This window comes from Coturnix japonica, chromosome 1 (assembly GCF_001577835.2).
Source record: "Coturnix japonica isolate 7356 chromosome 1, Coturnix japonica 2.1, whole genome shotgun sequence".
NCBI lineage: Eukaryota > Metazoa > Chordata > Aves > Galliformes > Phasianidae > Coturnix > Coturnix japonica.
The window spans coordinates 104,393,368-104,401,795 of NC_029516.1; the positions used below are offsets into that span (position 1 = coordinate 104,393,368).

Consider the following 8,428-nt stretch of genomic DNA (forward strand, 5'->3'; position numbering starts at 1 on the left):
AAAACCTCACCATGACTGACAAGGGTTCACACTGCTGTCTCTACTATAGTGGCCCAGCTTATAGCCCATGAACCACAATCAGCCAATGAACCTATGAAAGCACTGAGTTTATCCCTTCAGAGGCTTCAGCTTCCAAGGGGAACATTACTCTTGGCTTAGGGGGGCACCTAAAAACTGCTTTTGAAATATCTTCCTTTGTTGAACCCTGTTAGCACAGGGCTGAGCTATGTGAGGCATGGCCACATCCACATGAGAAGAAAGGGTGGTCATCATACGATACTAGACACACTCCCAAAACTGTCACCTAGTTCTTCCTAGGTGTAAATGATTATTGATGAATAACACTAACTCTGGTATAACCCAGAATGCATAGTATGCTTTGCAAAATTTGCTCTTCCGTATTTTCACATTTCCAGTTTAAAGAGAGTGAAATTCTGATGGTGTTGAGGCTGAACACATATATTTTACTTTTGCTTCAGGAGGGTGAGATATTATTCTCCCTATTTTCCTTAGGAGTACAGCTACATTCCTGTCTGGATCCAAAGTGCGGGTTTTCAGTTTAACTTTAAGATAAAATTTCAGAAAGAACATGCATTCACCCACACAGTCACAAGCACCCACACAAAACTAGTGTATATTAAGCATGATTGTGGTGTCATTTATTTCTGGATAATGAAGAACATTTTAAAGAGGGAGGTTTTCTGCTGTAAAAATGGAATTATAATAATGACAGGGGAATAGAAGTAGAAATTGATGACTAGTCGGGAACATATTTGGGTGTGGTGAAAAAGATTTGACTACCATTTATATCAAGGTTAAACTATTAAGCGTTCAAATATGACTGCATCTGACTCAACAGCATTATAGATGAATAGAAGCTATGCGATCAGAATACATGATATACCTACTAAGGCAGTCCATGAGGAATGATGCTAATAAACACACCCAGATCAAGAGAAGTGACAGAATGACTAAAAATAAAAGTTTAAGACAATGTCAAACAGCATTTTTCTAAATTCTTTATTAAAAAGCCATATTGCATCTCCCAGCATAAAAGATTATGCAAAATTCATGGCTTTAAGCTTCTGTTCCTTGTTCTGACAAAGCACCTGACTCAATTACAGCACCAAGCAAGGACAGAAATCAGGCCTCAATAGAGCTTAAATTGTCCTCCAGCACTCAATGTGATACTTCTCCCACTCTTCCCCCACTCTTCCACTTGTTCTTAGGAAGGTTCAGAAGAAGGTTGTTTGAGGCTTTTTCAGCTGATTGTAGGCAGCTGCTGAGCACTCAGGTCTGTCTTCCCTAAATGACACCTGGCGCTGCAAAGGCTCAAAAGGGACAGAATTGACTTCTACATTTTCTTTCTTCAGAAAGCAGACTCGGTAGTGGTATCTCTAGTCTGAAAGAGAGTATCAAAGGGAAATGTTTATAAGTAGGTTAATTTGACTGGTCTGAACTTGTTGGAAAAGTGCAGCAGAAGAAATGTAGACCCTGAATATTTAGTGTTGATTTTTTCTTTTTTTTTTCCTTTTTTTTTTTTTTCCCCATGAATTTTCCCTTCTCTTGCAGCCTATCACCTTGTATTTCAATTGTAATAATCTTACATCAAACAAAATAGTATTACATTTAATTTGGTGTAACAGAAAGATTCCTTTCAAGTGAAGTATTCTTCCTGGAAAGTGTTCTCCTCAGAAAGTAGCATTATTTTATGAATACCAGAAACATGCATTGAAAACTGAACAATAAGTACATATGCAGCAGGCAGTGGGATAAATCAGCTTAATTTATTACCACTTCCAGACCAGATATATACATTTCATAATAAAAAGTATACCTTGCATTAAATTTCCATTTGGTCTTAAAGTCCCTTGTAGGGACAAAACAGTAAGAGGAAAGGGTTAATGTACTCTGCACTTGTCAGCTATAAAGATGGTTATTCAGTACTATTACAATGTGATCTAATGATAATATTGAAGCAAATATGAACATTATCAGTAATGATGATAATGGGGAAGGGAAATAGGGTGGTATCTTACAAACAGTGTAAAACTGAAATATTTCTACAACAGAAGAAGAATCTTGGCATAACCCTTGTCCCAAAGTAGTAATCAATTCTGTTAATGTCAAACAGAGATAAGGCAGTAAAATTAACATTCTTTTGATTAGGAGGACTCAGATTAACATTGGAAGCTCTCTTTGATTATATCTGAGAAGAGGGGAAGTCATCTGAGAACTCTAGAGGGAATGTGATAGCCTTTAAATGAACACATTTTAGATGGAAGCTACCTGGTCTCTCATTCCTTTGAAGGCAGAAGAAAAGAAGAGTGCCAGACTGGCACTGTGTGAATCTCATACAGCTTCTCTGATGCTCACTGTGCACTTCAGGACTGCTGCCATTCTAAAGGCCATAGCACAGTGCGGTGGTAAGAAACAAAAAACAGTAGAAATCACTGATGGTGGACAGCATACCCATCTCTGTTCAGGATATGGAAAAATCCTGAGCTGAATAAGGGGAAAATATAAAGTCACTTATATGGTTATCTGTGATGACATATTTCAGTGACACTGAGAATTTGGCTTTAGTCCTAAAATGAAGGAAACCTCTGAATACACAAATCCTCCCCACAATTTTGATGAGAGATTTTCTGTCTCTTCAGTGATTAAGTCAATTACCAAAAACACACACAAGCTTAAACAGTATTGCTAAATGTAGGAAGCCTTCTGTTTGGGTTCTTAAAAAGGAGACAAAACATTCATTAGTGTAGTGTTCCTTTTGTCACTGTGAAACTCAAATTCAGCGCAATGAAATCTCTTACGTTCTGAAATCTTGTCTTGCAGTAGTTTTCCAAACTGCCAAGTTTATAGGCCTGCATTGTGTTTTTTGGTGTTTTTGTTTGTTTGTTTTGTTTTGTTTTGTACAGCAAAATAAACTGGTTCTTTTTTCACTATAACAAGTGGAGAAAGTCCCAGGCATCGCCTGTTATATTGCTTGACATTTGTTATGGCTTACTAGACCTATATTGGCTTTTTTGTTTTTGTTGTTTGTTTCATTGGAGATTGTAATACACTATGAGGAATGATTCCTGTAAGCATGTATGGTTGTTTTCTTTTCCCCCTGGAAATACGTGTAATGGATTCACTGAGTCTAGAGAAAGTCCATTGCACTTAGTTATAGCATTCCCAGAAGAAATAAATGCAGATGTCAAGGGAATGAATACATGAAACAGTGCATAAGATCTTGCAAAGGAGCTCAGAAATTTAGGGATTTCCTGGAAAAAGAAATGAAAGGGTCCAGAGTACCCTTGCTAATAGCAACCAGGGGCCACCCACCATCCATGCAGTGGTCTACAGCATTTCTGAAGCCACAGAACCCAAATTCCACCGTAACCCCTGTCAGTAAGTTCCACAAATCAACTGTACTTTTTGTATATTGTTCATAATCACTGTTTTGGTGCCTTCTGGGAATGTTTTTTCTCCAGGTAGGAAATCATAGACAGTGTTACTGATTTTACATCTCACAGATTTTTATGTCCTTTCCTTCCCCTTCCCCTTCCCCTTCCCCTTCCCCTTCCCCTTCCCCTTCCCCTTCCCTTTCCCTTCCCTCCCACCCCTTCCCTTCCCTTTGTTATGGAAATAATTATTTTCCTTTCACCACTCAAGACTGCTTCTCTCAGAGCACCCTGTTGTCTTCAGAGGTTCTGATCCACAAATGCAAAATGAAATGCTGTTCCTTCTCCAGACAAAGCCTGAGCATGTAGGCATGCTAGAGAAGGATTATACACAGAATAAAAAGGGCAAAATGTAAAATGTGTTCTAAGCATCTGGAACAGGCACTCCAATATATACCACAGAGTGGGGAGAGAGACTATTTTAGACTACGTGACCGTGCGTGGAAAGGTTGACCACGGTAACACGTTCAAGGAATGCAGGAACACATCCTGCAGATGGCACTCTTCCCTCACTGTTAGCCTTTTCAATTGAGCCTCGATTCTCGGCCTGTAGTGAAGATATTATTTTTTCTCCTAGGGATATGTTTAGTTAGTGCATCCCGAGCCACAAACAGAAAAATGAGCTCTCCTTCAGTGTGATATTAGAAATGAAAATCCCGTTAAATCTTTAAAGATCAGTCTGGGCCATGTTTCTCTTACCTTTTGCTGCAGAATGCTCATACAGCTTTAATAAAATGGCTCTTCCTGGTTCAATGGGCTAAAGATCTTTCTGTCTGTCCAATTTAGTGTGGAACTCCTTTGTTTCTGGAAAATAAAAAAGAAAAAAAAAAGAGAAAGAAATAATAAAGAAGGCTTGCAGGAGCTCACTTTACGAGCTTACAAACATCCAGAAACATGAAGTAATCTGTGTTTCTTTAAGAAAAATAATGTAATCTTTCGAGTAATGAGCAAATAGATTAACTAATGAGGGAATAAATTTATACACACCCCAAAATGAAAGGTAGAGAAACATGCCCTACTTCAAGCAGCAACTCATGTTTGATCAGACCTTCACTGCAGAAACACAGTAAGCTGGATGAGGAAAAGTTTTCTTCTCTATTTTCTGTGTAGTGTTATCTCAGTAAACAGTGCTGGGTAAAGTTTAACATGAGATGATGGCAAGGGAAACGGCACACTGTAGACTTTGCTAGCTGCCTGTGCTCCTTTTATTTACCATAAGTAGAGATAGCAGTAATGCTTGCAGTTAATGTTTCATTATGTGTACAAGACTAAAGTGAGATGAAGAGAGAGTTTGCCTGAGTCACAGCATCTCCAGTTCTCCCTTTGAAGAGCCCTACTGTCTTTGTTTTCCTTACAGTGGATTTCAATTCTAGCAAAGGACTCATCTTGAGGACACAAAAGTGGCCATTACTTCTGCTTGATTATTTACACTGATTGGCCAGCCCATAAAGTCTTTCAAAAGCAATGTTCTTACATGCTTAGTGGAACTCTACAGAATTGTTGTAAAAACCTTGCAGTATTCAATTTGTACTAGGCATACACTCAGCTGTACAGCAAGCTCTACAGGCTGTCTATCTCCATTTTACAAGGAGGCATAACTAGAAAGGTGCCTGACCTTTTTGTAGGTAGTGCTCAGTACTAAGGCTGCAGCCACTTCACCATGCTGCTTTCTAATGTGAGTTTGCTAAGTTCAGCCAAATCTGTTATTGTTTTTACTACTTCAGGCATACACAAGGTGAAATATAACCCCTGCTTCTTTACATTTATTTCATGTCCAGTAAATTGGAACCCGCTGGCAAAATGGGAGACATGTCTGCTGTTATGGACACACAGACACTGTAATGATCACATTGTCCAGACCCCTAGTTAGCCAAGTCATCATTGAGGTTAATTAGCAGAAAAAAAAGCTAAAAGTAGCTTTACTTATCTAAGATACGCTTACTGAATCTCAGTCATTCCTGAGGAGTGGCTGGATAATTCCATCCTTTGCCTATTCTCCTCACAATCCTGCCACTCTTTTTCTGCACTCTCCTTACTTTCCTTCCTGTTTGTTTTGCTTAATGATGACTGTCATTTCCCCTGTTCCTGCTTCTTACCACGTGCAAACAAGCTCACAGTTTTCTTTCATGCTCCTGTTTGAATTTTCTTGGTGCAAATTCACCAGGAAGGTGAATCTACCCCAGATGTGAGTCTTGCTGACTTAAGTATTCTAAAATGAATCTTAGATGATTCTTCTTTGTTCTATTGTCTCTACTGAATTCATTTTACTATCTTTGTATCCTTTGAAAGAAAAAAGATTAATATTCCGTGCATGAAATACACTTGGATAAAGACAGCACCTCATGTGTATAACACGGAGATACTAATCCAAATGAAAATATGTCTAGAAGACATTCTACATGTTTCTTTTTGAAGAGCTGACCTGGTCTCCCCAGCCCACATTGCTTCCCTCTGGCTCATTTTAATCTGACTCCTCTACAGTTTCCTTGACTGTCCATTAATATTCTCTGTCGACTTTTATATTTCATGCCTTCATATAGAGCAGATGAACGCTTTTTTGTGCTCTGACAGCTTTTTTTATAACCAACCACCCCTGTGGTTTTGAACAGTGTTTATCTCCTGGCAAAATGGCTTTTAACTGGATTATTTAAAAACAGAAAAGCAACAATTCAATTGCTGTGATGTTCCAAACTGAGCTTTTTAAGCGAGAAGCAAAAGGAAAATATTTAGTAGAACTGAATGGTAAGCACTTCAGGTATGAAGTCTGATTGACAATCAGATTTTGTCAGGTGTGTATCCAGAGTTGGCTTTAAGCATGCAGAAAACAGGCAGTAGAGTGGGCCAGCAGACTGAGAGTAGGAAAGAAGGGAATAGTAAAACAGCCATGCCCCACTGGTTGCTCTGCCTTGGTCAAAATTCTGCAAGTCTGGAAGATGTAAGATGTTTGATGTGGCCATAAAGAAGTAAAACCTCTTGGAAGTATCAATTATTTCCATCTCTCCTTCTTTACCTCTTCTGGTTGCAGAAGGATCCAGTTCTCCAGCACCCATTCAAATGTGACACTTCCAGAAAGAAAGAAGTTTTACCTCCAGCCCTCCTCTGAGGTTGTCCTCAGGGCTCTGCCTCTTCCTTCTGCTGCTTCTGTTCCCCTGGCAAAGCAGCCCAGGCTTGGCTCTATCACCATCCAGACCCATAGCACTAATTTGGCTCGATTCAGGGCTTAAATCTTTGCAACTGCTGTGAAAGCATTACACACTACACAGAAATAGATTTTCAAAACTATCAAGCAAAGGGCTGTCAAATGACAAAGAGAAAATTAATGGCAATTGTTTGGACTTGAATCTTTCTATGTTAGAAGCCCAGAGCTGTCTGCAGAATGAGCTTTGTTTCCCTCTCATCTCAGCCGCCACTGTGATGAACACTGTGAACACAGTAACTGCCTGGCACTGAAATATTACAATGCAGACAGCTACAGAGAACCCAGAGAGAAAATTAATAACACTTTTTTTATTTTTTTTCTCTGAGCAGGGTTTTAATGACATGCAGTAAATGAGACACAAACCACTCTTACACTGTGAAGATAAATATTTAAGTACATACAAATAGGCACACAACGCACCTGTATGTCTATAAAATAGGTCAGTTACAGGACCAGCTACAAACCACCAGTGTTCCTCTGCAGCTAGTGAGGTTGGTTTTCTGTGGGAAAAAAAATAATAGCATGTGACACGTAGAAAAAAATAAAAAGATAATCATATCTGCAATATCCACAACCAGCAGAAAGCCAACTAAAATTATACAGGATACTCGGTTCTTACATCCCCTGCTCTTAGCAGTGATTGCTTTTAGTTTTCTGAGTTGAAATTGCTATCTTAAAAAAAAGGAAAAAAAAGAAAAATTATCATCTGACTGTTGCAGCCTGCATCTCTGCTCCAGGGACAGAGGCACTCTGAGCTGACAGAATTTTGGATACAGAAAAGCTATCCTCTCCTCAGCAGAGAAACTCTCAGCTAGGGGCAAGATGAGTTGCAGCAGGTTTCACAGTTGCTAGCTGATAGGAGAGAAATGCTAAAACAGGAGTCCTGCTTTCTGCTTTGAGCTCTGGGCATACGTTTTGCTGGGTATCTACTGCTCTGCTTGTTTTTGTCTAGCATAATCCCCTCTCCCTTGCCTTTTTAAAAAATTCCCTGCCCTTTACTGTCCCCTTCTTCATCACTGATGTCCCATTTTGAGGACAGCTTTTCCACCTCCAGTTCCTGGACCCCAGGATACCTATTCCTGTCGTTTCCTCATTCGCTGATATGAATTAAGTCTTCCTCTTGCATCTTCTGTATCTTTTTCAGTCTTTTTTTCTTCTCAGACTGCCACTTTTTCCTTGCCCTTGTAGAAAGGTAACCTAATGGCTAGCATTAGACCTCTGAGATCTCTTTAGCACCTGTACTTACCTCTTGCCCTCCTGAGTTGCCTCAGCATCCTCCTGCAAGTAGTGCTCATCTTCTCCCTACTGCTCTGGGCTCCCCACTGTCACACGTATGGACAATCCCTCTGTGGTGCAGCATGGGATTGTGCCCTCCTTCCTACATTAGACTATCTTGCACTGGACTCTGAGTTAATACTTCTCAGACAACGGAAAGTTTAGGGCAGGGAAGTATATATTTTGGAATGGCATGTTTTAAATAAAATATGATAGACAGAGAGAAGAGGATACATTTTCCACATGTATCCTCATTACCTGAGTTCTCCTCCCGTTACCTGAGTTTTATTGTTCACCACTTTTTGTTCTGACAGTAGCAGAGGAATTCTAGGCTAAGCTTAGTCTGAGCCCTACTGGAAAATAAATAATAAATAACTTGCAAGTAGAAATGAGTCTTTTGATGTATGCCTATATAAAAACTTCACAAAAATGAAAATGTATGTTTTCCCCACAAGAATATGTATGTCTTCAAAATGCTGTCACAGTTTTAGACATTCTGCAT

At 39.4% G+C, this 8,428-nt stretch overlaps 1 long non-coding RNA gene across 1 annotated transcript; it reads right to left on the reverse strand.

Moving 5' to 3' along the window:
- Window positions 1-716: 716 nt before the first annotated feature.
- LOC107324862 lies at window positions 717-5,752 on the reverse strand. Its single transcript, XR_001559579.2, has 3 exons — window positions 4,440-5,752; window positions 4,152-4,256; window positions 717-1,402 (listed from the first exon to the last, which is right to left on the reverse strand). It is a non-coding gene; the product is annotated as an uncharacterized LOC107324862 (long non-coding RNA).
- Window positions 5,753-8,428: the final 2,676 nt, after the last annotated feature.